Consider the following 8,530-nt stretch of genomic DNA (forward strand, 5'->3'; position numbering starts at 1 on the left):
AAAAAAAGAAAATAATAATATTATTAACACGGTGACAATAATAATTTAAATAAAATATTATTATTAATGTATTATTAATAAAATACAATAATAATTATTGTTATTAATAAAACAATATTTATTTAACAATGTTTATATTTATAAATATTATTAGATGTAGTGGTATTAATAATATGACAGACAGACGGATGGCAAATCTGACCTCATCTTTATAAGCCATGCACGTCTCTCGCTCTCATAGGCTTGGCTGCAAGCGCGTGAGCGCTGCGCGTACACCACCAGCGCTCGCAGCCAAGCCACAATAACGCGCTTTCCATACAACGTGAAGATAGTATTATTAATAATTGTATAATTGATTTATTTTACAGTAACGATAACATCACAGACAAAAAAAAAAAAAAACTCAAAAAAGTAAATTTCAATATGAGCGGATTTTCTCTATCCCAAATGACGTCACAGACGTAACGGCATTTATAGCGGACGGGAAAACAACCGGAAAACCATTGTTTATGTGAAAAGTAGTGGTACATTTACTGGAAAACACAGTTAATACATTTTGTGACAATTAAAAATGTTTATTAGGTGAAAGCGGCCGTTATTTATCTTACTTACTTATCTGTATACCCTGAGTAGGGGCCTACAGTAGCCTATGTGCTATAATTAGATTTTATTATTTACTTTCTTCAAAGTTTTAAGTGTCATTTACCTTTGTATGGGGTTTGTATGTTTTAAAAGTAATTTACCTACATCGGTTAAGTAAAAAGTACTTTACCTCAGAAATGTAGTTGAATATGGATGTCCACTTGGAATGAAAACCGGGTTCTGCGCGCGGTGGTCACAACCCCTTCTTATATATGCCCGCTGCCAGGTTTCGCGGGCTTGGCACGCTCACAAATGTATATTATTTTTTTAATTTTTTTTTTAATGTACATTTTTATAATGATACCTTGCGTTACCTTGTCAAGAAAGTGATATACCACAATAATTTAATAAATATAATTATATATAAACTTTAGAATATAAATATGTTAACTAAGCTAGATTTACAAAATTAATTAACAATTAAAATGAATCGGTTGTGCAGTCAGTGTTGGGTTACCTGGAAGGGAAACATACATAACATAATACATATTCAACAACCCATAGGTGGCGATCATATGCGAGTTACCAATAAGCATGCATACAAGCGAAGAACCATGCGAGTCACAGACACGAGTTTACTATCAACGCGTGGCATCCTTTATGGTGGCTGGCAGCATTCTGTTTTGATGTACAAATGGTTGAGAGAGGTAAGTAGTATATGGAATAATATGTGGAAATGTATGCTTTTATCATAGTATGATAATTTGTGGGATTGTGAGCGTTTTCCCCAGAGCTGACTAACGCGTTTGCACATTTGTTTTGTTAAAGGAGCTTTATAATTTTGAAAATGCAGTTTTGAAATCTATCTTAAGAATTGAAAGTAAATCAAACATGTAAGAGAAGTACAAGATGCATCCATATATGTTAATTAGGTGTGAATTAAACTGTTTTCCTTAGAAAAATAACCTACAGGAATCCTGCATTTTTTTTTTTTTTAAGGATACTTTTATTTATTTATACATTAACAATATGTGCGGGAAATTTCTACAGGTTTTAGAATGAACAGAAACATGCAAGGACATCAAGCACACTTGTGCACACCTCCATTTTCCCTCATATCAGCATCACCAGAGACAGTGCTAGAAAGGTGTCAAGGTCTGTATGTTTTTTGTTGTTGTTGTTATTATTTTACCATTACCATTATTTTTTACCATAAATATTTTGACCTCATTTGTTTGACAGTTTTTTTTTTCTGCCAGTTTCTGTGTCCTGCCTGTATATGTTGTTTTCTCTCGAAAGCAGCCTAGATTGTTTATGCTTCTAGTTTGCTGATATTTTAATGTTGATATGCCTTCCTCTGCTGTTTGTTGTAGGTAGCTCCCGATGAGAGACCTAGTGTCATGCCTGATCTGGAATCAGCTGCAGGTTTGCCAAACTCCTAATTTTGATGAATTCATAAACTGACACTGTTAGTTTGTTACACAATGTGTTTGCCTTTCCTTAGTAAAGTGTGCGTGTGTGTGTGTGTGTGTCTGTCTCTCTCTCTCTCTCTCTCTCCTTTAGATGAGCTTTCCCCTGACTCGAAAGACAATATAGAGAGCTGAGTGAGAACTACTTCTCCCTGAAAAGAGAGCGGGACCATCATTACATCGACAAGAAGAGTCTCCATTACGCTATATATTCAAAAAAGTCCCTTTGTCTTCCACGGAAAGTAAACTTATGGATTTGCACATGAAGGTGAGTAAATGACGGCAGAATTATCATTTTTGGAAGAACTAGTCCTTTAATATGCATTTCAAGGCTGAGATTATGTGTCTGCAGAGCTAACGTTACTCACACAAAATAACATCTAAAGTGCATGTGACGAAGACAATATCTTTATGAACTTCAGAAAAATATTTATTAGATTTAGGTAAGTATTAACTAACAGACAGTTATATTCAAAACAACTCCAAATCTTACTAACTTTCCATGATAAAGTGCTTTACCATTTAAACAGATCCAACAAATAAAATGAAGAAAAAACATTATCTGTCGAAATCTGTCTGTATAATGTTGGGCACTGAGAGTATAATGGAAATATAATTAACCACAAACCAACATGAGACTTCAAGTCTTTTAAATAAATGATTCTCTCTTCTATCCTTTTCTTTTGGTATAGAATAAAATACCAGTTCAGGGTTCCTCTTTCAGCTGTTGTTGCAGCCAACTGCACAACATATTGCAGGCATTACTGAGACCGTGATGGCGGCGCAAAGCTACAGTGACGTGATGTGAACCGAATGAATAATCAGCACAGTTGGAGGTAGCCTACTAAGGCTTCCCACATAATCCATGATCAAATCTTTGATTTACAGTACAGTATTAATTCACACATCACAGTAACACTGCAAAATTAAAGACAGACAATGAGATCCGACTAAAATCACGTTTTATTGAGTCAGCAGTTATATACAAACAATAAGGAAAGCTTCAATACTTAAGTTTGTTGCAGTAGCTCACCAATCTGGCTTTCTGCCTCTGGTATGCGCGCACACCCTGTAATGTTTGAAAACAGGAAACCCATGTTTCAACAACTACGGATGGGCCCTGGCTATTAATTCGGGTTACAAGTCTGACTCTCTAACCATTAGGCCATGGTGGTACATTGACACACTTTCCATCCACAAACTTTTAAAATAAGGTTGAGATTTCATTCTTCTTCCTTCTCTTTTCCAGAGATTTGGAAGAACACGTCCTTCAACGGTGAGTTGTCCCCATACCTAACCCAACCATCTATTTGAATCGGAAAGTAACTGTTACCCTTAAAACTAAAATCATTTACATTTTTGTAAAATGTAAATACAGGTTGATGTGGAAGATAATATTTAAAAAAAATGAGCACAGCCTACCTCATTTGATTGAATGTTTATGACTTATTTTCAATTTGTAATGATTTTATTTATAAAACATTTAGGCTTAAAAATATTTAGTTTTTATATGTTCAGACAGTGATGGTGAAAGTGATTCAGAAATTGGAACTTTGTCCGAGGAGGAATCAAGTGATCTAAGAAGTGATATGGCAAAATGGGCTGTAAAAAATAAGGCAACACGCACATTGGTTGATGAGCTGCTCTTGGTGTTACATAACAGGGTTGTATTCAACTACCAGTCACAGGAGAAGATTGATGCAAGAACAGAAGATGACTGGTTGTTCACCCTTGATCGCTGCAGGCTTGCAGTGCATACAAACGTTTGTGCTGGACAATATGCATGTTGTCTGCCCTAGGGGTTGTCAGACGATTGCTGAACTTTCTAAAACAGGGACCGAGAGGGTGTAGGCTGTCCTCAAGGCAAATTGAAGAAATATCAGCAAAACTCTTGATCATTCCCACTACTTAGAATTATACTTCATTTGTAATACCTGCTGTAGCAATTTCCCTTCTTTATTTTATTTTTAAACCAGATCATTCAGCCCTGGCCAAGAGTGTCTGTCCATAAAAATAATAATTGGTCGCTTCTTTTTTGGCTAGAATTCCAGAAGAGAGTTCTTCAGCTCCTTGTCAAAATCAAGGATACAATTCACGTTGCCACCTCATCTGCTGGAACAAGTTATGAAGTGAAGCCGGCAAACACTGAAGAAGAGCTCGAAGCTTTAGAGAATCACCTGGAGGACAAGAATGAGGGAGCAGAACTGGTAAGTTTTCTTTATTTTCGCTCATGATCTGCGCTGTGTATGAACACTTATCCACTTTTTCATGAGAAATATTGCCCTATCGTTTTTTCCAAAAATGTTAGAAACTATTTTTGTTTATGCGTGCCTCTCTGAGATCTTTTTTTGGATTAAAAATCGTTTGTTATTTTGTTAGTTTATATAAACCTTAATATTATTTTCTTTGTGATTAAGATTATTATGCCTGATCATTGTGCCCCAAAATAAACTTTAAAGGTTATCTTGCACTGTATTATGTTTGATTGTATGTTTGCATACCATTTGCTAATTCGCCAGAAAAAAAAACGCGCTTTTACCATCTCAGAAGCACTAACATTAGCTATGGCCGTATCATTTTCCAATCTTATGTCCTTTTTCTTAGACGCTAGAAAAACCATAGATCGAGGAGAGAACCACTATAAATCTGGACATGTAGAACAGTGCAGCTTAGATGCTGGTTTACTTGCCGGTATTGTACGGGCCAGCATGAGGGACAAGGTTTATCGAGTCTCGGTAAGTAAAACTAGGGAGAGATAGAGGAGTTATAAATGTTCTATGTATTTAAGATAACTATACAAATAATCTCTGAACAAGCATAACACAGTTAAATTCCAAACATTTAATATAATAGGCATAATATAATTTAATATAATAGTTGTATTATAATAAATATAATATAACATAATATAATATAACATAATATAATTTAATATAATAGTTGTATTATATATGTTGAAATTAAAGAGAATTGTCCAATAGCATCAACAAATGCTTATTATAATATATTAGAATTAAACCATATATGTTCCCTAAATAAACCATATATACTCATTTTGTTAACATTTTCTTTACCAAATGCCAAGCAGGTTATAACTGGTGTGTTTTATGTCATAGATCAAAACGTGAAAATATTAAGAGGCTTTAACCACAGACCTTATTTCAGGCGATTTAGCAAAAACCCATTCAAAAAACCCATAGACTTTTAGGGCGAGGGAACCGGAAGTGCTAAAATGCTAACTCACTTCCGCGTTTTGGCCTACAAAAGTGACGTCATAACTTCGGAACTCTATTGGGGTCTGCGTATCAGGCTAGTGACACATGGTTTCACAACTCTAATGTGCATGGGGCGAATGTACAGGGCTTAAAGTTCTCAGGCACCATTCCTGATTTCAGGCAAAGAGCACTTTTAAATTAATTCAATACATTGTGCACATTTCCTCCTGGACAACTTTTCAGACCTCAAATCTTTTCTTGCTTTAAGCCCTGAATTTCAATGCTAAAGATTTGTAGAGATATTCTTATGCCTCTCGCTGATTGGGTACAAGACAAACACTCAAACTGATCTAATAAGTACAGCTTCACCTTTTGATCAGAGACAACAACAGAGACAGACAAGACGAAGAGGTGTGCACGTCTTATAGGAGCATGGGGCCTATAGAGCGTGCACAGTATGTTTTCATCCGGGTCTTTACAGCAGGAAGTGCCTTTTCCGGCTTCATTCACTTCTGAGGTGTGTGTTATGCTAGTTGTAGCTAATGTACCCTGGAGGACAAGTGCTCTAATGGGCCTTTCACACAGGACGCGGTATGCGCGGGGCTTGCCGCTGGGTTCAGCGTTGCCCTTCAGATACAACGCGATTTGCGCTGCGCTATGACGTAGGCGGAGTTTTAAAAACCTATATGGGGACACATATTAAAAACCTGTTTACACACATTGCCTACCTACAAGTTGCCTGACTGTTAAAACAACTATTTTTAATGTAAATCTGTCTGTCTATGAGACGATCATCCATTTTGATTTCCGTGCTTGTTTGGATCCCCTGTTTCTATTGGCCGCGCTGGTAATCGTCACAGAGCGCAGCGGCAAAAGTTGAACTATTTTGAACTTTGACCGCGGCGTGCGCGTGAGCACGCCAATGATGCGCACCGCTGCGCTTGCGCTTTGATCGACGCAGCAACAAAACATCCTTGCGCGGCGCAAGCCATTGATATGAATGGGTTTTATAGCGCAGCGCCGCGCATACCGCGTCCTGTGTGAAAGGCCCATAAAAAAACGAAGACAACAAAAGGGTTAAATAATTAATCTTGTAAAGTGCTGGCAAAGTTTCATTAACAATTGGCTTGTTCACCTTGGTGACCACTACAAACTCCTCGTCCTCATCATGTGCCTGCTTTGTGGAGGTCTGGACTCTACTGACCACTTTTCTGGTTATATTTTTAATTTCTTGTTGCTCCTTTTCAGAGTAAACATCTGAAGAGGTTTGGAGGCATTGATGCTGCAGACCATGTGAAGTCAATGGCTGCGCAAGTAACATTGTTCCTTTTTTGCATTAGTTTACAGTGATGTTCCCTGGCATATACTGTCATGCACTCCCCCCACACACCCACTTACTCGCTCTCTGCTACATTTTCATAATGAACTCGATTGCAATATAATATTCTAATATAAATCTGTTTTACCATGGCAGAACTATGACAAATAAAATGATGACCATAATGAGCCTCAGAGGAAAAAGTGGGAAGGTTGCCTTCATGAAGACCCGTCTCTACAAGATAATCTGTGGTGAGTTTGCTTTAACCTAGTAGTTTTGTAACAATGTTTTAAAAAATTGAATATAGTAAGCAGAATAATAATCATTTTAGTTGGAGGACTCTACAGAGCATGCTCTAATATATAATACTCCATTCTGGGCTCTAGACTAACCGGCAGCACTGGTTACTACCAACTGCCTTTTGTTGCTCGCCCAAGCACATGAATATCAATGACCTTGCACATTGATAAATACTAATTTATATACTTGAAACATTGGCAAAGCCACAGAAGTTGATATTTGAAAAATATTTTAATTTAAAGGGGTGGTTCAGAATTTTGGACATCGGACCTCATTTACAAATTAGCCTGTGTGTTATTTATCAACGGTTATTATTTATTCTCTCAACAGACATTTACATCGATAGTCTGGCGTTATAATTTATTTTATTTTGGTGTACTGTGGAGTGGGTAAAACTGTTTTTAATGGCAGGCTAGAGGATACTGTTGACCACCAGCGAACTATGCAACTGGAAGGACTGGGTGAAATTTTTTGAAAACTGTCTCCACTGATAAATAACACCCAGGCTAACGTGTGAATGAGGACCGATGTCAAAAATCCTGAACCACCCCTTTAAGAGGTTAACGTTTGCTAATACTGATCTGTTTTTTTCCCCCTCATCAGACACTGTCTTGAGCTCATTTGATACAACTACAACAAAAGTAAACGAATACATGGCCAAATTCTTGAAATATGCACCAGAGGAGTATAGGAGAGGTGGTAGAAAGAAGTAACTAGAAGAGAAGATTTTAACCAGCCGTGTTCAATGTTGCCCAATGGTTGGGCCGTTTTTCTAAAGGTTAAAGTTCGACACGTAAAATTGTTGTGTGAAATGTTGGCACACTTGCAGCCGTGTAATAAAGAATGTTTCTTACGTCAGTGAAATGTCTTTATTGATCTTCTTTATTGATCTTTATTGGGCCGGTTGCATAAAGCTCTAAGACAGTCTTACAACTTAGACATCAATTTATTTTCTTTAAGACTGTTCATATCTTTTTTAAATCATTTACATAAAAATGTAGATTAGCCTAATTTGATAGCAAAAACTAAGACTGACTGCCCTTGATTAACTGCTATTGGGTCATATTTGAACTTAAGACACTGTCTTAACATAATGGCTTTGTTTATGCAACCGGCTCCTGGTCTTGCTTTGACCAATTGGCTTCTTCCTAGCTGACTCTGTGTCCGCAAACTTAGTGTTTATGTATCCATTTTAAGGTGTTTGCTGTTACTGTTGAACACATCAATACTTTAGTGAAAACAGTTTAACAAAATAAACTGTTGAAAAGCAAGACTTTATAGTGATGTTGAAATTTCAACGTTGATTGGATTTGCAAAATCTAAACTAAAATCTATTGATTCAATGTTGACGAATTCACTTATGTTGAGAAACGTGACGTTGGAAAGACGTTGCTATTTCAACGTTGATTAGATTTGCAAAATCTAAACAAAATTCAATGGTTATCCAACACTGGCACCTGACGTTGATTCAACAGTGACTCGACGTTAAAATGTCAGCTGGGATATGTCTCGTCTTTTGCTTTTGAGAGACCTTTCAAAGAGATTGCCTTTCAGACACCATGTGTGGTACTACAATCTTGCAACCAATTCCACTCATTTTACAATTATTAGATGATGGGGGGAAAAGTGAATTTTAAAGTATCAGT

The 8,530-nt window shown here is 36.7% G+C and overlaps 1 long non-coding RNA gene across 2 annotated transcripts; it reads left to right on the forward strand.

The window, feature by feature from the left end:
* The first annotated feature begins 1,146 nt into the window (after positions 1-1,146).
* Positions 1,147-7,745, forward strand: LOC307166116. 2 transcript variants are annotated; one of them, XR_013822586.1, is made up of 10 exons: positions 1,169-1,289; positions 1,633-1,737; positions 1,956-2,007; positions 2,146-2,319; positions 3,301-3,327; positions 4,095-4,258; positions 4,656-4,786; positions 6,515-6,580; positions 6,741-6,835; positions 7,488-7,741. It is a non-coding gene; the product is annotated as an uncharacterized lncRNA (long non-coding RNA). The 2 variants fall into 2 exon arrangements; XR_013822585.1 differs by lacking the exon at positions 4,656-4,786 and having other exon boundaries at positions 1,147-1,289; positions 7,488-7,745.
* Positions 7,746-8,530: the final 785 nt, after the last annotated feature.

Source organism: Squalius cephalus, assembly GCF_949319135.1.
Source record: "Squalius cephalus genome assembly, chromosome: 10".
Lineage (NCBI taxonomy): Eukaryota > Metazoa > Chordata > Actinopteri > Cypriniformes > Leuciscidae > Squalius > Squalius cephalus.